Here is a 17,855-nt window from a genome sequence, read left to right as displayed (position 1 = left end):
AATTAAATGATCTGAAGTTTAAATTATTGATGATTCTTCAAAAACAGAGTCTCCCGAACAGGGACTCGAACTCTGGAACGTTAGGTTAAAAGCCTAACGCTCTACCGACTGAGCTATCCTGTCTCAAACGAAGGTAAATCCCGTAATAATTGGAATTAGAGTTTACATAAATTTATTGAAAGTGAAATGATCTGAAGTTTAAATTTTTGATGATTCTTCAAAAACAGAATGGCCCGAACAGGTACTCGAACCCTGGACCGTTAGGTTAAAAGCTTAACGCTCTACCGACTGAGCTATCCGGGCTGAAACGAATTGAACTCCCGTAATAATTGGGATTAGAATTTCAATAATTTTACTGGAAATTAAATGATCTGAAGTTTAAATTATTGATGATTCTTTAAAAACAGAGTCGCCCGAACAAGGAGTCGAACCCTGGAGCGTGGTTTGAAGCCTAACGCTCTACCGTCTGAGCTATCCGAGCTGAAACGAAATGAACTCCCGTAATAATTGGGATTAGAATTTCAATAATTTTACTGGAAATTAAATGATCTGAAGTTTAAATTATTGATGATTCTTCAAAAACAGAGTCTCCCGAACAGGGACTCGAACTCTGGAACGTTAGGTTAAAAGCCTAACGCTCTACCGACTGAGCTATCCTGTCTCAAACGAAGGTAAATCCCGTAATAATTGGAATTAGAGTTTACATAAATTTATTGAAAGTGAAATGATCTGAAGTTTAAATTTTTGATGATTCTTCAAAAACAGAATGGCCCGAACAGGTACTCGAACCCTGGACCGTTAGGTTAAAAGCTTAACGCTCTACCGACTGAGCTATCCGGGCTGAAACGAATTGAACTCCCGTAATAATTGGGATTAGAATTTCAATAATTTTACTGGAAATTAAATGATCTGAAGTTTAAATTATTGATGATTCTTCAAAAACACAGTCACCCGAACAAGGAGTCGAACCCTGGACCGTGGTTTGAAGCCTAACGCTCTACCGACTGAGCTATCCGGGCTCAAGCGAGGTGAACTCCCGTAATAAATGGGATAAGAATTTCAATAATTTTACTGGAAATTAAATGATCTGAAGTTTAAATTATTGATGATTCTATAAAAACAGAGTCGCCCGAACAAGGAGTCGAACCCTGGACCGTGGTTTGAAGCCTAACGCTCTACCGACTGAGCTATACGAGCTGAAACGAATGAAACGAAATGAACTCCCGTAATAATTGGGATTAGAATTTCAATAATTTTACTGGAAATTAAATGATCTGAAGTTTAAATTATTGATGATTCTTCAAAAACACAGTCGCCCGAACAGGGACTCGAACCCTGCACCGTTAGGTTAAAAGCCTAACGCTCTACCGACTGAGCTATCCGGGCTCAAGCGAGGTGAACTCCCGTAATAAATGGAATAAGAATTTCAATATTTTACTGGAAATTAAATTATCTGAAGTTTAAATTATTGATGATTCTTCAAAAACAGAATGGCCCGAACAAGGAGTCGAACCCTGGACCGTGGTTTGAAGCCTAACGCTCTACCGACTGAGCTATCCGAGCTGAAACGAAATGAACTCCCGTAATAATTGGGATTAGAATTTCAATAATTTTACTGGAAATTAAATGATCTGAAGTTTAAATTATTGATGATTCTTCAAAAACACAGTCGCCCGAACAGGGACTCGAACCCTGGACCGTTAGGTTAAAAGTCTAACGCTCTACCGACTGAGCTATCCGGGCTCAAGCGAGGTGAACTCCCGTAATAATTGGAATAAGAATTTCAATAATTTTACTGGAAATTAAATGATCTGAAGTTTAAATTATTGATGATTCTTCAAAAACAGAGTCGCCCGAACAGGGACTCGAACCCTGGACCGTTAGGTTAAAAGCCTAACGCTCTACCGACTGAGCTATCCGGGCTCAAGCGAGGTGAACTCACTTAATAATTGGAATTAGAATTTACATAAATTTATTGAAAGTGAAATGATCTTAAGTTTAAATTATTGATGATTCTTCAAAAACATAATGGCCCGAACTGGTACTCGAACCCTGGACCGTTAGGTTAAAAGCTTAACGCTCTACCGACTGAGCTATCCGGGCTCAAGCGAGGTGAACTCACGTAATAATTGGAATTAGAATTTACATAAATTTATTGAAAGTGAAATGATCTGAAGTTTAAATTATTGACGATTCTTTAAAAACAGAGTCGCCCGAAGAGGGACTCGAACCCTGGACCGTTAGGTTAAAAGCCTAACGCTCTACCGACTGAGCTATCCGGGCTGAAACGAAATGAACTCCCGTAATAATTGGGATTAGAATTTCAATAATTTTACTGGAAATTAAATGATCTGAAGTTTAAATTATTGATGATTCTTTAAAAAAAGAGTCGCCCGAACAAGGAGTCGAACCCTGGACCGTGGTTTGAAGCCTAACGCTCTACCGACTGAGCTATCCGAGCTGAAACGAAATGAACTCCCGTAATAATTGGGATTAGAATTTCAATAATTTTACTGGAAATTAAATGATCTGAAGTTTAAATTATTGATGATTCTTTAAAAACAGAGTCGCCCGAACAAGGAGTCGAACCCTGGAGCGTGGTTTGAAGCCTAACGCTCTACCGTCTGAGCTATCCGAGCTGAAACGAAATGAACTCCCGTAATAATTGGGATTAGAATTTCAATAATTTTACTGGAAATTAAATGATCTGAAGTTTAAATTATTGATGATTCTTCAAAAACAGAGTCTCCCGAACAGGGACTCGAACTCTGGAACGTTAGGTTAAAAGCCTAACGCTCTACCGACTGAGCTATCCTGTCTCAAACGAAGGTAAATCCCGTAATAATTGGAATTAGAGTTTACATAAATTTATTGAAAGTGAAATGATCTGAAGTTTAAATTTTTGATGATTCTTCAAAAACAGAATGGCCCGAACAGGTACTCGAACCCTGGACCGTTAGGTTAAAAGCTTAACGCTCTACCGACTGAGCTATCCGGGCTGAAACGAATTGAACTCCCGTAATAATTGGGATTAGAATTTCAATAATTTTACTGGAAATTAAATGATCTGAAGTTTAAATTATTGATGATTCTTCAAAAACACAGTCACCCGAACAAGGAGTCGAACCCTGGACCGTGGTTTGAAGCCTAACGCTCTACCGACTGAGCTATCCGGGCTCAAGCGAGGTGAACTCCCGTAATAAATGGGATAAGAATTTCAATAATTTTACTGGAAATTAAATGATCTGAAGTTTAAATTATTGATGATTCTATAAAAACAGAGTCGCCCGAACAAGGAGTCGAACCCTGGACCGTGGTTTGAAGCCTAACGCTCTACCGACTGAGCTATACGAGCTGAAACGAATGAAACGAAATGAACTCCCGTAATAATTGGGATTAGAATTTCAATAATTTTACTGGAAATTAAATGATCTGAAGTTTAAATTATTGATGATTCTTAAAAAACACAGTCGCCCGAACAGGGACTCGAACCCTGGACCGTTAGGTTAAAAGTCTAACGCTCTACCGACTGAGCTATCCGGGCTCAAGCGAGGTGAACTCCCGTAATAATTGGAATAAGAATTTCAATAATTTTACTGGAAATTAAATGATCTGAAGTTTAAATTATTGATGATTCTTCAAAAACAGAGTCGCCCGAACAGGGACTCGAACCCTGGACCGTTAGGTTAAAAGCCTAACGCTCTACCGACTGAGCTATCCGGGCTCAAGCGAGGTGAACTCACTTAATAATTGGAATTAGAATTTACATAAATTTATTGAAAGTGAAATGATCTTAAGTTTAAATTATTGATGATTCTTCAAAAACATAATGGCCCGAACTGGTACTCGAACCCTGGACCGTTAGGTTAAAAGCTTAACGCTCTACCGACTGAGCTATCCGGGCTCAAGCGAGGTGAACTCACGTAATAATTGGAATTAGAATTTACATAAATTTATTGAAAGTGAAATGATCTGAAGTTTAAATTATTGACGATTCTTTAAAAACAGAGTCGCCCGAAGAGGGACTCGAACCCTGGACCGTTAGGTTAAAAGCCTAACGCTCTACCGACTGAGCTATCCGGGCTGAAACGAAATGAACTCCCGTAATAATTGGGATTAGAATTTCAATAATTTTACTGGAAATTAAATGATCTGAAGTTTAAATTATTGATGATTCTTCAAAAACAGAATGGCCCGAACAGGTACTCGAACCCTGGACCGTTAGGTTAAAAGCTTAACGCTCTACCGACTGAGCTATCCGGGCTGAAACGAATTGAACTCCCGTAATAATTGGGATTAGAATTTCAATAATTTTACTGGAAATTAAATGATCTGAAGTTTAAATTATTGATGATTCTTCAAAAACACAGTCACCCGAACAAGGAGTCGAACCCTGGACCGTGGTTTGAAGCCTAACGCTCTACCGACTGAGCTATCCGGGCTCAAGCGAGGTGAACTCCCGTAATAAATGGGATAAGAATTTCAATAATTTTACTGGAAATTAAATGATCTGAAGTTTAAATTATTGATGATTCTATAAAAACAGAGTCGCCCGAACAAGGAGTCGAACCCTGGACCGTGGTTTGAAGCCTAACGCTCTACCGACTGAGCTATACGAGCTGAAACGAAATGAACTCCCGTAATAATTGGGATTAGAATTTCAATAATTTTACTGGAAATTAAATGATCTGAAGTTTAAATTATTGATGGTTTTTTAAAAAAAGAGTCGCCCGAACAAGGAGTCGAACCCTGGACCGTGGTTTGAAGCCTAACGCTCTACCGACTGAGCTATCCGAGCTGAAACGAAATGAACTCCCGTATTAATTGGGATTAGAATTTCAATAATTTTACTGGAAATTAAATGATCTGAAGTTTAAATTATTGATGATTCTTTAAAAAAAGAGTTGCCCGAACAAGGAGTCGAACCCTGGAGCGTGGTTTGAAGCCTAACGCTCTACCGTCTGAGCTATCCGAGCTGAAACGAAATGAACTCCCGTAATAATTGGGATTAGAATTTCAATAATTTTACTGGAAATTAAATGATCTGAAGTTTAAATTATTTATGATTCTTCAAAAACACAGTCGCCCGAACAGGGACTCGAACCCTGGACCGTTAGGTTAAAAGCCTAACGCTCTACCGACTGAGCTATCCGGGCTCAAGCGAGGTGAACTCCCGTAATAAATGGAATAAGAATTTCAATAATTTTACTGGAAATTAAATGATCTGAAGTTTAAATTATTGATGATTCTTCAAAAACAGAGTCGCCCGAACAGGGACTCGAACCCTGGACCGTTAGGTTAAAAGCCTAACGCTCTACCGACTGAGCTATCCGGGCTCAAGCGAGGTGAACTCACTTAATAATTGGAATTAGAATTTACATAAATTTATTGAAAGTGAAATGATCTTAAGTTTAAATTATTGATGATTCTTCAAAAACATAATGGCCCGAACAGGTACTCGAACCCTGGACCGTTAGGTTAAAAGCCTAACGCTCTACCGACTGAGCTATCCGGGCTCAAGCGAGGTGAACTCACGTAATAATTGGAATTAGAATTTACATAAATTTATTGAAAGTGAAATGATCTGAAGTTTAAATTATTGACGATTCTTTAAAAACAGAGTCGCCCGAAGAGGGACTCGAACCCTGGACCGTTAGGTTAAAAGCCTAACGCTCTACCGACTGAGCTATCCGGGCTGAAACGAAATGAACTCCCGTAATAATTGGGATTAGAATTTCAATGATTTTACTGGAAATTAAATGATCTGAAGTTTAAATTATTGATGATTCTTTAAAAAAAGAGTCGCCCGAACAAGGAGTCGAACCCTGGAGCGTGGTTTGAAGCCTAACGCTCTACCGTCTGAGCTATCCGAGTTGAAACGAAATGAACTCCCGTAATAATTGGGATTAGAATTTCAATAATTTTACTGGAAATTAAATGATCTGAAGTTTAAATTATTGATGATTCTTCAAAAACACAGTCGCCCGAACAGGGACTCGAACCCTGGACCGTTAGGTTAAAAGCCTAACGCTCTACCGACTGAGCTATCCGGGCTCAAGCGAGGTGAACTCCCGTAATAAATGGAATAAGAATTTCAATATTTTACTGGAAATTAAATTATCTGAAGTTTAAATTATTGATGATTCTTCAAAAACAGAATGGCCCGAACAAGGAGTCGAACCCTGGACCGTGGTTTGAAGCCTAACGCTCTACCGACTGAGCTATCCGAGCTGAAACGAAATGAACTCCCGTAATAATTGGGATTAGAATTTCAATAATTTTACTGGAAATTAAATGATCTGAAGTTTAAATTATTGATGATTCTTCAAAAACACAGTCGCCCGAACAGGGACTCGAACCCTGGACCGTTAGGTTAAAAGTCTAACGCTCTACCGACTGAGCTATCCGGGCTCAAGCGAGGTGAACTCCCGTAATAATTGGAATAAGAATTTCAATAATTTTACTGGAAATTAAATGATCTGAAGTTTAAATTATTGATGATTCTTCAAAAACAGAGTCGCCCGAACAGGGACTCGAACCCTGGACCGTTAGGTTAAAAGCCTAACGCTCTACCGACTGAGCTATCCGGGCTCAAGCGAGGTGAACTCACTTAATAATTGGAATTAGAATTTACATAAATTTATTGAAAGTGAAATGATCTTAAGTTTAAATTATTGATGATTCTTCAAAAACATAATGGCCCGAACTGGTACTCGAACCCTGGACCGTTAGGTTAAAAGCTTAACGCTCTACCGACTGAGCTATCCGGGCTCAAGCGAGGTGAACTCACGTAATAATTGGAATTAGAATTTACATAAATTTATTGAAAGTGAAATGATCTGAAGTTTAAATTATTGACGATTCTTTAAAAACAGAGTCGCCCGAAGAGGGACTCGAACCCTGGACCGTTAGGTTAAAAGCCTAACGCTCTACCGACTGAGCTATCCGGGCTGAAACGAAATGAACTCCCGTAATAATTGGGATTAGAATTTCAATAATTTTACTGGAAATTAAATGATCTGAAGTTTAAATTATTGATGATTCTTTAAAAAAAGAGTCGCCCGAACAAGGAGTCGAACCCTGGACCGTGGTTTGAAGCCTAACGCTCTACCGACTGAGCTATCCGAGCTGAAACGAAATGAACTCCCGTAATAATTGGGATTAGAATTTCAATAATTTTACTGGAAATTAAATGATCTGAAGTTTAAATTATTGATGATTCTTTAAAAACAGAGTCGCCCGAACAAGGAGTCGAACCCTGGAGCGTGGTTTGAAGCCTAACGCTCTACCGTCTGAGCTATCCGAGCTGAAACGAAATGAACTCCCGTAATAATTGGGATTAGAATTTCAATAATTTTACTGGAAATTAAATGATCTGAAGTTTAAATTATTGATGATTCTTCAAAAACAGAGTCTCCCGAACAGGGACTCGAACTCTGGAACGTTAGGTTAAAAGCCTAACGCTCTACCGACTGAGCTATCCTGTCTCAAACGAAGGTAAATCCCGTAATAATTGGAATTAGAGTTTACATAAATTTATTGAAAGTGAAATGATCTGAAGTTTAAATTTTTGATGATTCTTCAAAAACAGAATGGCCCGAACAGGTACTCGAACCCTGGACCGTTAGGTTAAAAGCTTAACGCTCTACCGACTGAGCTATCCGGGCTGAAACGAATTGAACTCCCGTAATAATTGGGATTAGAATTTCAATAATTTTACTGGAAATTAAATGATCTGAAGTTTAAATTATTGATGATTCTTTAAAAACAGAGTCGCCCGAACAAGGAGTCGAACCCTGGAGCGTGGTTTGAAGCCTAACGCTCTACCGTCTGAGCTATCCGAGCTGAAACGAAATGAACTCCCGTAATAATTGGGATTAGAATTTCAATAATTTTACTGGAAATTAAATGATCTGAAGTTTAAATTATTGATGATTCTTCAAAAACAGAGTCTCCCGAACAGGGACTCGAACTCTGGAACGTTAGGTTAAAAGCCTAACGCTCTACCGACTGAGCTATCCTGTCTCAAACGAAGGTAAATCCCGTAATAATTGGAATTAGAGTTTACATAAATTTATTGAAAGTGAAAAGATCTGAAGTTTAAATTTTTGATGATTCTTCAAAAACAGAATGGCCCGAACAGGTACTCGAACCCTGGACCGTTAGGTTAAAAGCTTAACGCTCTACCGACTGAGCTATCCGGGCTGAAACGAATTGAACTCCCGTAATAATTGGGATTAGAATTTCAATAATTTTACTGGAAATTAAATGATCTGAAGTTTAAATTATTGATGATTCTTCAAAAACACAGTCACCCGAACAAGGAGTCGAACCCTGGACCGTGGTTTGAAGCCTAACGCTCTACCGACTGAGCTATCCGGGCTCAAGCGAGGTGAACTCCCGTAATAAATGGGATAAGAATTTCAATAATTTTACTGGAAATTAAATGATCTGAAGTTTAAATTATTGATGATTCTATAAAAACAGAGTCGCCCGAACAAGGAGTCGAACCCTGGACCGTGGTTTGAAGCCTAACGCTCTACCGACTGAGCTATACGAGCTGAAACGAATGAAACGAAATGAACTCCCGTAATAATTGGGATTAGAATTTCAATAATTTTACTGGAAATTAAATGATCTGAAGTTTAAATTATTGATGATTCTTCAAAAACACAGTCGCCCGAACAGGGACTCGAACCCTGGACCGTTAGGTTAAAAGCCTAACGCTCTACCGACTGAGCTATCCGGGCTCAAGCGAGGTGAACTCCCGTAATAAATGGAATAAGAATTTCAATATTTTACTGGAAATTAAATTATCTGAAGTTTAAATTATTGATGATTCTTCAAAAACAGAATGGCCCGAACAAGGAGTCGAACCCTGGACCGTGGTTTGAAGCCTAACGCTCTACCGACTGAGCTATCCGAGCTGAAACGAAATGAACTCCCGTAATAATTGGGATTAGAATTTCAATAATTTTACTGGAAATTAAATGATCTGAAGTTTAAATTATTGATGATTCTTCAAAAACACAGTCGCCCGAACAGGGACTCGAACCCTGGACCGTTAGGTTAAAAGTCTAACGCTCTACCGACTGAGCTATCCGGGCTCAAGCGAGGTGAACTCCCGTAATAATTGGAATAAGAATTTCAATAATTTTACTGGAAATTAAATGATCTGAAGTTTAAATTATTGATGATTCTTCAAAAACAGAGTCGCCCGAACAGGGACTCGAACCCTGGACCGTTAGGTTAAAAGCCTAACGCTCTACCGACTGAGCTATCCGGGCTCAAGCGAGGTGAACTCACTTAATAATTGGAATTAGAATTTACATAAATTTATTGAAAGTGAAATGATCTTAAGTTTAAATTATTGATGATTCTTCAAAAACATAATGGCCCGAACTGGTACTCGAACCCTGGACCGTTAGGTTAAAAGCTTAACGCTCTACCGACTGAGCTATCCGGGCTCAAGCGAGGTGAACTCACGTAATAATTGGAATTAGAATTTACATAAATTTATTGAAAGTGAAATGATCTGAAGTTTAAATTATTGACGATTCTTTAAAAACAGAGTCGCCCGAAGAGGGACTCGAACCCTGGACCGTTAGGTTAAAAGCCTAACGCTCTACCGACTGAGCTATCCGGGCTGAAACGAAATGAACTCCCGTAATAATTGGGATTAGAATTTCAATAATTTTACTGGAAATTAAATGATCTGAAGTTTAAATTATTGATGATTCTTTAAAAAAAGAGTCGCCCGAACAAGGAGTCGAACCCTGGACCGTGGTTTGAAGCCTAACGCTCTACCGACTGAGCTATCCGAGCTGAAACGAAATGAACTCCCGTAATAATTGGGATTAGAATTTCAATAATTTTACTGGAAATTAAATGATCTGAAGTTTAAATTATTGATGATTCTTTAAAAACAGAGTCGCCCGAACAAGGAGTCGAACCCTGGAGCGTGGTTTGAAGCCTAACGCTCTACCGTCTGAGCTATCCGAGCTGAAACGAAATGAACTCCCGTAATAATTGGGATTAGAATTTCAATAATTTTACTGGAAATTAAATGATCTGAAGTTTAAATTATTGATGATTCTTCAAAAACAGAGTCTCCCGAACAGGGACTCGAACTCTGGAACGTTAGGTTAAAAGCCTAACGCTCTACCGACTGAGCTATCCTGTCTCAAACGAAGGTAAATCCCGTAATAATTGGAATTAGAGTTTACATAAATTTATTGAAAGTGAAATGATCTGAAGTTTAAATTTTTGATGATTCTTCAAAAACAGAATGGCCCGAACAGGTACTCGAACCCTGGACCGTTAGGTTAAAAGCTTAACGCTCTACCGACTGAGCTATCCGGGCTGAAACGAATTGAACTCCCGTAATAATTGGGATTAGAATTTCAATAATTTTACTGGAAATTAAATGATCTGAAGTTTAAATTATTGATGATTCTTCAAAAACACAGTCACCCGAACAAGGAGTCGAACCCTGGACCGTGGTTTGAAGCCTAACGCTCTACCGACTGAGCTATCCGGGCTCAAGCGAGGTGAACTCCCGTAATAAATGGGATAAGAATTTCAATAATTTTACTGGAAATTAAATGATCTGAAGTTTAAATTATTGATGATTCTATAAAAACAGAGTCGCCCGAACAAGGAGTCGAACCCTGGACCGTGGTTTGAAGCCTAACGCTCTACCGACTGAGCTATACGAGCTGAAACGAATGAAACGAAATGAACTCCCGTAATAATTGGGATTAGAATTTCAATAATTTTACTGGAAATTAAATGATCTGAAGTTTAAATTATTGATGATTCTTAAAAAACACAGTCGCCCGAACAGGGACTCGAACCCTGGACCGTTAGGTTAAAAGTCTAACGCTCTACCGACTGAGCTATCCGGGCTCAAGCGAGGTGAACTCCCGTAATAATTGGAATAAGAATTTCAATAATTTTACTGGAAATTAAATGATCTGAAGTTTAAATTATTGATGATTCTTCAAAAACAGAGTCGCCAGAACAGGGACTCGAACCCTGGACCGTTAGGTTAAAAGCCTAACGCTCTACCGACTGAGCTATCCGGGCTCAAGCGAGGTGAACTCACTTAATAATTGGAATTAGAATTTACATAAATTTATTGAAAGTGAAATGATCTTAAGTTTAAATTATTGATGATTCTTCAAAAACATAATGGCCCGAACTGGTACTCGAACCCTGGACCGTTAGGTTAAAAGCTTAACGCTCTACCGACTGAGCTATCCGGGCTCAAGCGAGGTGAACTCACGTAATAATTGGAATTAGAATTTACATAAATTTATTGAAAGTGAAATGATCTGAAGTTTAAATTATTGACGATTCTTTAAAAACAGAGTCGCCCGAAGAGGGACTCGAACCCTGGACCGTTAGGTTAAAAGCCTAACGCTCTACCGACTGAGCTATCCGGGCTGAAACGAAATGAACTCCCGTAATAATTGGGATTAGAATTTCAATAATTTTACTGGAAATTAAATGATCTGAAGTTTAAATTATTGATGATTCTTCAAAAACAGAATGGCCCGAACAGGTACTCGAACCCTGGACCGTTAGGTTAAAAGCTTAACGCTCTACCGACTGAGCTATCCGGGCTGAAACGAATTGAACTCCCGTAATAATTGGGATTAGAATTTCAATAATTTTACTGGAAATTAAATGATCTGAAGTTTAAATTATTGATGATTCTTCAAAAACACAGTCACCCGAACAAGGAGTCGAACCCTGGACCGTGGTTTGAAGCCTAACGCTCTACCGACTGAGCTATCCGGGCTCAAGCGAGGTGAACTCCCGTAATAAATGGGATAAGAATTTCAATAATTTTACTGGAAATTAAATGATCTGAAGTTTAAATTATTGATGATTCTATAAAAACAGAGTCGCCCGAACAAGGAGTCGAACCCTGGACCGTGGTTTGAAGCCTAACGCTCTACCGACTGAGCTATACGAGCTGAAACGAATGAAACGAAATGAACTCCCGTAATAATTGGGATTAGAATTTCAATAATTTTACTGGAAATTAAATGATCTGAAGTTTAAATTATTGATGATTCTTCAAAAACACAGTCGCCCGAACAGGGACTCGAACCCTGGACCGTTAGGTTAAAAGTCTAACGCTCTACCGACTGAGCTATCCGGGCTCAAGCGAGGTGAACTCCCGTAATAATTGGAATAAGAATTTCAATAATTTTACTGGAAATTAAATGATCTGAAGTTTAAATTATTGATGATTCTTCAAAAACAGAGTCGCCCGAACAGGGACTCGAACCCTGGACCGTTAGGTTAAAAGCCTAACGCTCTACCGACTGAGCTATCCGGGCTCAAGCGAGGTGAACTCACTTAATAATTGGAATTAGAATTTACATAAATTTATTGAAAGTGAAATGATCTTAAGTTTAAATTATTGATGATTCTTCAAAAACATAATGGCCCGAACTGGTACTCGAACCCTGGACCGTTAGGTTAAAAGCTTAACGCTCTACCGACTGAGCTATCCGGGCTCAAGCGAGGTGAACTCACGTAATAATTGGAATTAGAATTTACATAAATTTATTGAAAGTGAAATGATCTGAAGTTTAAATTATTGACGATTCTTTAAAAACAGAGTCGCCCGAAGAGGGACTCGAACCCTGGACCGTTAGGTTAAAAGCCTAACGCTCTACCGACTGAGCTATCCGGGCTGAAACGAAATGAACTCCCGTAATAATTGGGATTAGAATTTCAATAATTTTACTGGAAATTAAATGATCTGAAGTTTAAATTATTGATGATTCTTTAAAAAAAGAGTCGCCCGAACAAGGAGTCGAACCCTGGACCGTGGTTTGAAGCCTAACGCTCTACCGACTGAGCTATCCGAGCTGAAACGAAATGAACTCCCGTAATAATTGGGATTAGAATTTCAATAATTTTACTGGAAATTAAATGATCTGAAGTTTAAATTATTGATGATTCTTTAAAAACAGAGTCGCCCGAACAAGGAGTCGAACCCTGGAGCGTGGTTTGAAGCCTAACGCTCTACCGTCTGAGCTATCCGAGCTGAAACGAAATGAACTCCCGTAATAATTGGGATTAGAATTTCAATAATTTTACTGGAAATTAAATGATCTGAAGTTTAAATTATTGATGATTCTTCAAAAACAGAGTCGCCCGAACAGGGACTCGAACTCTGGAACGTTAGGTTAAAAGCCTAACGCTCTACCGACTGAGCTATCCTGTCTCAAACGAAGGTAAATCCCGTAATAATTGGAATTAGAGTTTACATAAATTTATTGAAAGTGAAATGATCTGAAGTTTAAATTTTTGATGATTCTTCAAAAACAGAATGGCCCGAACAGGTACTCGAACCCTGGACCGTTAGGTTAAAAGCTTAACGCTCTACCGACTGAGCTATCCGGGCTGAAACGAATTGAACTCCCGTAATAATTGGGATTAGAATTTCAATAATTTTACTGGAAATTAAATGATCTGAAGTTTAAATTATTGATGATTCTTCAAAAACACAGTCACCCGAACAAGGAGTCGAACCCTGGACCGTGGTTTGAAGCCTAACGCTCTACCGACTGAGCTATCCGGGCTCAAGCGAGGTGAACTCCCGTAATAAATGGGATAAGAATTTCAATAATTTTACTGGAAATTAAATGATCTGAAGTTTAAATTATTGATGATTCTATAAAAACAGAGTCGCCCGAACAAGGAGTCGAACCCTGGACCGTGGTTTGAAGCCTAACGCTCTACCGACTGAGCTATACGAGCTGAAACGAATGAAACGAAATGAACTCCCGTAATAATTGGGATTAGAATTTCAATAATTTTACTGGAAATTAAATGATCTGAAGTTTAAATTATTGATGATTCTTCAAAAACACAGTCGCCCGAACAGGGACTCGAACCCTGGACCGTTAGGTTAAAAGTCTAACGCTCTACCGACTGAGCTATCCGGGCTCAAGCGAGGTGAACTCCCGTAATAATTGGAATAAGAATTTCAATAATTTTACTGGAAATTAAATGATCTGAAGTTTAAATTATTGATGATTCTTCAAAAACAGAGTCGCCCGAACAGGGACTCGAACCCTGGACCGTTAGGTTAAAAGCCTAACGCTCTACCGACTGAGCTATCCGGGCTCAAGCGAGGTGAACTCACTTAATAATTGGAATTAGAATTTACATAAATTTATTGAAAGTGAAATGATCTTAAGTTTAAATTATTGATGATTCTTCAAAAACATAATGGCCCGAACTGGTACTCGAACCCTGGACCGTTAGGTTAAAAGCTTAACGCTCTACCGACTGAGCTATCCGGGCTCAAGCGAGGTGAACTCACGTAATAATTGGAATTAGAATTTACATAAATTTATTGAAAGTGAAATGATCTGAAGTTTAAATTATTGACGATTCTTTAAAAACAGAGTCGCCCGAAGAGGGACTCGAACCCTGGACCGTTAGGTTAAAAGCCTAACGCTCTACCGACTGAGCTATCCGGGCTGAAACGAAATGAACTCCCGTAATAATTGGGATTAGAATTTCAATAATTTTACTGGAAATTAAATGATCTGAAGTTTAAATTATTGATGATTCTTTAAAAAAAGAGTCGCCCGAACAAGGAGTCGAACCCTGGACCGTGGTTTGAAGCCTAACGCTCTACCGACTGAGCTATCCGAGCTGAAACGAAATGAACTCCCGTAATAATTGGGATTAGAATTTCAATAATTTTACTGGAAATTAAATGATCTGAAGTTTAAATTATTGATGATTCTTTAAAAACAGAGTCGCCCGAACAAGGAGTCGAACCCTGGAGCGTGGTTTGAAGCCTAACGCTCTACCGTCTGAGCTATCCGAGCTGAAACGAAATGAACTCCCGTAATAATTGGGATTAGAATTTCAATAATTTTACTGGAAATTAAATGATCTGAAGTTTAAATTATTGATGATTCTTCAAAAACAGAGTCGCCCGAACAGGGACTCGAACTCTGGAACGTTAGGTTAAAAGCCTAACGCTCTACCGACTGAGCTATCCTGTCTCAAACGAAGGTAAATCCCGTAATAATTGGAATTAGAGTTTACATAAATTTATTGAAAGTGAAATGATCTGAAGTTTAAATTTTTGATGATTCTTCAAAAACAGAATGGCCCGAACAGGTACTCGAACCCTGGACCGTTAGGTTAAAAGCTTAACGCTCTACCGACTGAGCTATCCGGGCTGAAACGAATTGAACTCCCGTAATAATTGGGATTAGAATTTCAATAATTTTACTGGAAATTAAATGATCTGAAGTTCAAATTATTGATGATTCTTCAAAAACACAGTCACCCGAACAAGGAGTCGAACCCTGGACCGTGGTTTGAAGCCTAACGCTCTACCGACTGAGCTATCCGGGCTCAAGCGAGGTGAACTCCCGTAATAAATGGGATAAGAATTTCAATAATTTTACTGGAAATTAAATGATCTGAAGTTTAAATTATTGATGATTCTATAAAAACAGAGTCGCCCGAACAAGGAGTCGAACCCTGGACCGTGGTTTGAAGCCTAACGCTCTACCGACTGAGCTATACGAGCTGAAACGAAATGAACTCCCGTAATAATTGGGATTAGAATTTCAATAATTTTACTGGAAATTAAATGATCTGAAGTTTAAATTATTGATGATTCTTCAAAAACAGAGTCGCCCGAACAGGGACTCGAACCCTGGACCGTTAGGTTAAAAGCCTAACGCTCTACCGACTGACCTATCCGGGCTCAAGCGAGGTGAACTCACGTAATAATTGGAATTAGAATTTACATAAATTTATTGAAAGTGAAATGATCTTAAGTTTAAATTATTGATGATTCTTCAAAAACATAATGGCCCGAACAGGTACTCGAACCCTGGACCGTTAGGTTAAAAGCCTAACGCTCTACCGACTGAGCTATCCGGGCTCAAGCGAGGTGAACTCCCGTAATAAATGGAATAAGAATTTCAATAATTTTACTGGAAATTAAATGATCTGAAGTTTAAATTATTGATGATTCTTCAAAAACAGAATGGCCCGAACAAGGAGTCGAACCCTGGACCGTGGTTTGAAGCCTAACGCTCTACCGACTGAGCTATCCGAGTTGAAACGAAATGAACTCCCGTAATAATTGGGATTAGAATTTCAATAATTTTACTGGAAATTAAATGATCTGAAGTTTAAATTATTGATGATTCTTCAAAAACACAGTCGCCCGAACAGGGACTCGAACCCTGGACCGTTAGGTTAAAAGCCTAACGCTCTACCGACTGAGCTATCCGGGCTCAACCGAGGTGAACTCCCGTAATAAATGGAATAAGAATTTCAATATTTTACTGGAAATTAAATTATCTGAAAATTAAATTATTGATGATTCTTCAAAAACAGAATGGCCCGAACAAGGAGTCGAACCCTGGACCGTGGTTTGAAGCCTAACGCTCTACCGACTGAGCTATCCGAGCTGAAACGAAATGAACTCCCGTAATAATTGGGATTAGAATTTCAATAATTTTACTGGAAATTAAATGATCTGAAGTTTAAATTATTGATGATTCTTCAAAAACACAGTCGCCCGAACAGGGACTCGAACCCTGGACCGTTAGGTTAAAAGTCTAACGCTCTACCGACTGAGCTATCCGGGCTCAAGCGAGGTGAACTCCCGTAATAATTGGAATAAGAATTTCAATAATTTTACTGGAAATTAAATGATCTGAAGTTTAAATTATTGATGATTCTTCAAAAACAGAGTCGCCCGAACAGGGACTCGAACCCTGGACCGTTAGGTTAAAAGCCTAACGCTCTACCGACTGAGCTATCCGGGCTCAAGCGAGGTGAACTCACTTAATAATTGGAATTAGAATTTACATAAATTTATTGAAAGTGAAATGATCTTAAGTTTAAATTATTGATGATTCTTCAAAAACATAATGGCCCGAACTGGTACTCGAACCCTGGACCGTTAGGTTAAAAGCTTAACGCTCTACCGACTGAGCTATCCGGGCTCCAGCGAGGTGAACTCACGTAATAATTGGAATTAGAATTTACATAAATTTATTGAAAGTGAAATGATCTGAAGTTTAAATTATTGACGATTCTTTAAAAACAGAGTCGCCCGAAGAGGGACTCGAACCCTGGACCGTTAGGTTAAAAGCCTAACGCTCTACCGACTGAGCTATCCGGGCTGAAACGAAATGAACTCCCGTAATAATTGGGATTAGAATTTCAATAATTTTACTGGAAATTAAATGATCTGAAGTTTAAATTATTGATGATTCTTTAAAAAAAGAGTCGCCCGAACAAGGAGTCGAACCCTGGACCGTGGTTTGAAGCCTAACGCTCTACCGACTGAGCTATCCGAGCTGAAACGAAATGAACTCCCGTAATAATTGGGATTAGAATTTCAATAATTTTACTGGGAATTAAATGATCTGAAGTTTAAATTATTGATGATTCTTTAAAAACAGAGTCGCCCGAACAAGGAGTCGAACCCTGGAGCGTGGTTTGAAGCCTAACGCTCTACCGTCTGAGCTATCCGAGCTGAAACGAAATGAACTCCCGTAATAATTGGGATTAGAATTTCAATAATTTTACTGGAAATTAAATGATCTGAAGTTTAAATTATTGATGATTCTTCAAAAACAGAGTCGCCCGAACAGGGACTCGAACTCTGGAACGTTAGGTTAAAAGCCTAACGCTCTACCGACTGAGCTATCCTGTCTCAAACGAAGGTAAATCCCGTAATAATTGGAATTAGAGTTTACATAAATTTATTGAAAGTGAAATGATCTGAAGTTTAAATTTTTGATGATTCTTCAAAAACAGAATGGCCCGAACAG

At 38.7% G+C, this 17,855-nt stretch overlaps 34 non-coding genes across 34 annotated transcripts; all 34 read right to left on the bottom strand.

Moving 5' to 3' along the window:
* Positions 1-1,313: 1,313 nt before the first annotated feature.
* TRNAK-UUU (transfer RNA lysine (anticodon UUU)) lies at positions 1,314-1,386 on the bottom strand. The gene has a single exon. It is a non-coding gene; the product is annotated as a tRNA-Lys (tRNA).
* Positions 1,387-1,670: 284 nt separating this feature from the next.
* Positions 1,671-1,743, bottom strand: TRNAK-UUU (transfer RNA lysine (anticodon UUU)). The gene has a single exon. It is a non-coding gene; the product is annotated as a tRNA-Lys (tRNA).
* Positions 1,744-1,850: 107 nt separating this feature from the next.
* TRNAK-UUU (transfer RNA lysine (anticodon UUU)) lies at positions 1,851-1,923 on the bottom strand. Its single transcript has one exon. It is a non-coding gene; the product is annotated as a tRNA-Lys (tRNA).
* Positions 1,924-2,210: 287 nt separating this feature from the next.
* Positions 2,211-2,283, bottom strand: TRNAK-UUU (transfer RNA lysine (anticodon UUU)). Its single transcript has one exon. It is a non-coding gene; the product is annotated as a tRNA-Lys (tRNA).
* A 1,188-nt stretch (positions 2,284-3,471) lies between these two features.
* Positions 3,472-3,544, bottom strand: TRNAK-UUU (transfer RNA lysine (anticodon UUU)). The gene has a single exon. It is a non-coding gene; the product is annotated as a tRNA-Lys (tRNA).
* Positions 3,545-3,651: 107 nt separating this feature from the next.
* TRNAK-UUU (transfer RNA lysine (anticodon UUU)) lies at positions 3,652-3,724 on the bottom strand. Its single transcript has one exon. It is a non-coding gene; the product is annotated as a tRNA-Lys (tRNA).
* Positions 3,725-4,011: 287 nt separating this feature from the next.
* Positions 4,012-4,084, bottom strand: TRNAK-UUU (transfer RNA lysine (anticodon UUU)). The gene has a single exon. It is a non-coding gene; the product is annotated as a tRNA-Lys (tRNA).
* Positions 4,085-5,083: 999 nt separating this feature from the next.
* On the bottom strand, positions 5,084-5,156 carry TRNAK-UUU (transfer RNA lysine (anticodon UUU)). Its single transcript has one exon. It is a non-coding gene; the product is annotated as a tRNA-Lys (tRNA).
* A 107-nt stretch (positions 5,157-5,263) lies between these two features.
* On the bottom strand, positions 5,264-5,336 carry TRNAK-UUU (transfer RNA lysine (anticodon UUU)). Its single transcript has one exon. It is a non-coding gene; the product is annotated as a tRNA-Lys (tRNA).
* A 107-nt stretch (positions 5,337-5,443) lies between these two features.
* TRNAK-UUU (transfer RNA lysine (anticodon UUU)) lies at positions 5,444-5,516 on the bottom strand. Its single transcript has one exon. It is a non-coding gene; the product is annotated as a tRNA-Lys (tRNA).
* A 107-nt stretch (positions 5,517-5,623) lies between these two features.
* TRNAK-UUU (transfer RNA lysine (anticodon UUU)) lies at positions 5,624-5,696 on the bottom strand. Its single transcript has one exon. It is a non-coding gene; the product is annotated as a tRNA-Lys (tRNA).
* A 285-nt stretch (positions 5,697-5,981) lies between these two features.
* TRNAK-UUU (transfer RNA lysine (anticodon UUU)) lies at positions 5,982-6,054 on the bottom strand. Its single transcript has one exon. It is a non-coding gene; the product is annotated as a tRNA-Lys (tRNA).
* Positions 6,055-6,338: 284 nt separating this feature from the next.
* On the bottom strand, positions 6,339-6,411 carry TRNAK-UUU (transfer RNA lysine (anticodon UUU)). The gene has a single exon. It is a non-coding gene; the product is annotated as a tRNA-Lys (tRNA).
* Positions 6,412-6,518: 107 nt separating this feature from the next.
* On the bottom strand, positions 6,519-6,591 carry TRNAK-UUU (transfer RNA lysine (anticodon UUU)). The gene has a single exon. It is a non-coding gene; the product is annotated as a tRNA-Lys (tRNA).
* A 287-nt stretch (positions 6,592-6,878) lies between these two features.
* On the bottom strand, positions 6,879-6,951 carry TRNAK-UUU (transfer RNA lysine (anticodon UUU)). Its single transcript has one exon. It is a non-coding gene; the product is annotated as a tRNA-Lys (tRNA).
* Positions 6,952-8,677: 1,726 nt separating this feature from the next.
* Positions 8,678-8,750, bottom strand: TRNAK-UUU (transfer RNA lysine (anticodon UUU)). Its single transcript has one exon. It is a non-coding gene; the product is annotated as a tRNA-Lys (tRNA).
* Positions 8,751-9,034: 284 nt separating this feature from the next.
* Positions 9,035-9,107, bottom strand: TRNAK-UUU (transfer RNA lysine (anticodon UUU)). Its single transcript has one exon. It is a non-coding gene; the product is annotated as a tRNA-Lys (tRNA).
* Positions 9,108-9,214: 107 nt separating this feature from the next.
* TRNAK-UUU (transfer RNA lysine (anticodon UUU)) lies at positions 9,215-9,287 on the bottom strand. The gene has a single exon. It is a non-coding gene; the product is annotated as a tRNA-Lys (tRNA).
* A 287-nt stretch (positions 9,288-9,574) lies between these two features.
* TRNAK-UUU (transfer RNA lysine (anticodon UUU)) lies at positions 9,575-9,647 on the bottom strand. Its single transcript has one exon. It is a non-coding gene; the product is annotated as a tRNA-Lys (tRNA).
* A 1,188-nt stretch (positions 9,648-10,835) lies between these two features.
* On the bottom strand, positions 10,836-10,908 carry TRNAK-UUU (transfer RNA lysine (anticodon UUU)). Its single transcript has one exon. It is a non-coding gene; the product is annotated as a tRNA-Lys (tRNA).
* Positions 10,909-11,015: 107 nt separating this feature from the next.
* On the bottom strand, positions 11,016-11,088 carry TRNAK-UUU (transfer RNA lysine (anticodon UUU)). The gene has a single exon. It is a non-coding gene; the product is annotated as a tRNA-Lys (tRNA).
* Positions 11,089-11,375: 287 nt separating this feature from the next.
* TRNAK-UUU (transfer RNA lysine (anticodon UUU)) lies at positions 11,376-11,448 on the bottom strand. The gene has a single exon. It is a non-coding gene; the product is annotated as a tRNA-Lys (tRNA).
* A 652-nt stretch (positions 11,449-12,100) lies between these two features.
* TRNAK-UUU (transfer RNA lysine (anticodon UUU)) lies at positions 12,101-12,173 on the bottom strand. Its single transcript has one exon. It is a non-coding gene; the product is annotated as a tRNA-Lys (tRNA).
* A 107-nt stretch (positions 12,174-12,280) lies between these two features.
* Positions 12,281-12,353, bottom strand: TRNAK-UUU (transfer RNA lysine (anticodon UUU)). Its single transcript has one exon. It is a non-coding gene; the product is annotated as a tRNA-Lys (tRNA).
* Positions 12,354-12,640: 287 nt separating this feature from the next.
* Positions 12,641-12,713, bottom strand: TRNAK-UUU (transfer RNA lysine (anticodon UUU)). Its single transcript has one exon. It is a non-coding gene; the product is annotated as a tRNA-Lys (tRNA).
* A 1,188-nt stretch (positions 12,714-13,901) lies between these two features.
* TRNAK-UUU (transfer RNA lysine (anticodon UUU)) lies at positions 13,902-13,974 on the bottom strand. The gene has a single exon. It is a non-coding gene; the product is annotated as a tRNA-Lys (tRNA).
* Positions 13,975-14,081: 107 nt separating this feature from the next.
* TRNAK-UUU (transfer RNA lysine (anticodon UUU)) lies at positions 14,082-14,154 on the bottom strand. The gene has a single exon. It is a non-coding gene; the product is annotated as a tRNA-Lys (tRNA).
* A 287-nt stretch (positions 14,155-14,441) lies between these two features.
* Positions 14,442-14,514, bottom strand: TRNAK-UUU (transfer RNA lysine (anticodon UUU)). Its single transcript has one exon. It is a non-coding gene; the product is annotated as a tRNA-Lys (tRNA).
* A 1,179-nt stretch (positions 14,515-15,693) lies between these two features.
* Positions 15,694-15,766, bottom strand: TRNAK-UUU (transfer RNA lysine (anticodon UUU)). The gene has a single exon. It is a non-coding gene; the product is annotated as a tRNA-Lys (tRNA).
* Positions 15,767-15,873: 107 nt separating this feature from the next.
* TRNAK-UUU (transfer RNA lysine (anticodon UUU)) lies at positions 15,874-15,946 on the bottom strand. Its single transcript has one exon. It is a non-coding gene; the product is annotated as a tRNA-Lys (tRNA).
* Positions 15,947-16,231: 285 nt separating this feature from the next.
* Positions 16,232-16,304, bottom strand: TRNAK-UUU (transfer RNA lysine (anticodon UUU)). Its single transcript has one exon. It is a non-coding gene; the product is annotated as a tRNA-Lys (tRNA).
* A 284-nt stretch (positions 16,305-16,588) lies between these two features.
* On the bottom strand, positions 16,589-16,661 carry TRNAK-UUU (transfer RNA lysine (anticodon UUU)). Its single transcript has one exon. It is a non-coding gene; the product is annotated as a tRNA-Lys (tRNA).
* Positions 16,662-16,768: 107 nt separating this feature from the next.
* On the bottom strand, positions 16,769-16,841 carry TRNAK-UUU (transfer RNA lysine (anticodon UUU)). The gene has a single exon. It is a non-coding gene; the product is annotated as a tRNA-Lys (tRNA).
* Positions 16,842-17,128: 287 nt separating this feature from the next.
* TRNAK-UUU (transfer RNA lysine (anticodon UUU)) lies at positions 17,129-17,201 on the bottom strand. The gene has a single exon. It is a non-coding gene; the product is annotated as a tRNA-Lys (tRNA).
* Between the last annotated feature and the right edge of the window lie 654 nt (positions 17,202-17,855).

The sequence above is a fragment of the Phalangium opilio genome, unplaced genomic scaffold, assembly GCF_054372755.1.
Source record: "Phalangium opilio isolate 3A_F unplaced genomic scaffold, DU_Popi_V2 ptg001170l_1, whole genome shotgun sequence".
NCBI lineage: Eukaryota > Metazoa > Arthropoda > Arachnida > Opiliones > Phalangiidae > Phalangium > Phalangium opilio.
This window is presented reverse-complemented; position numbering and strand designations above follow the sequence as displayed.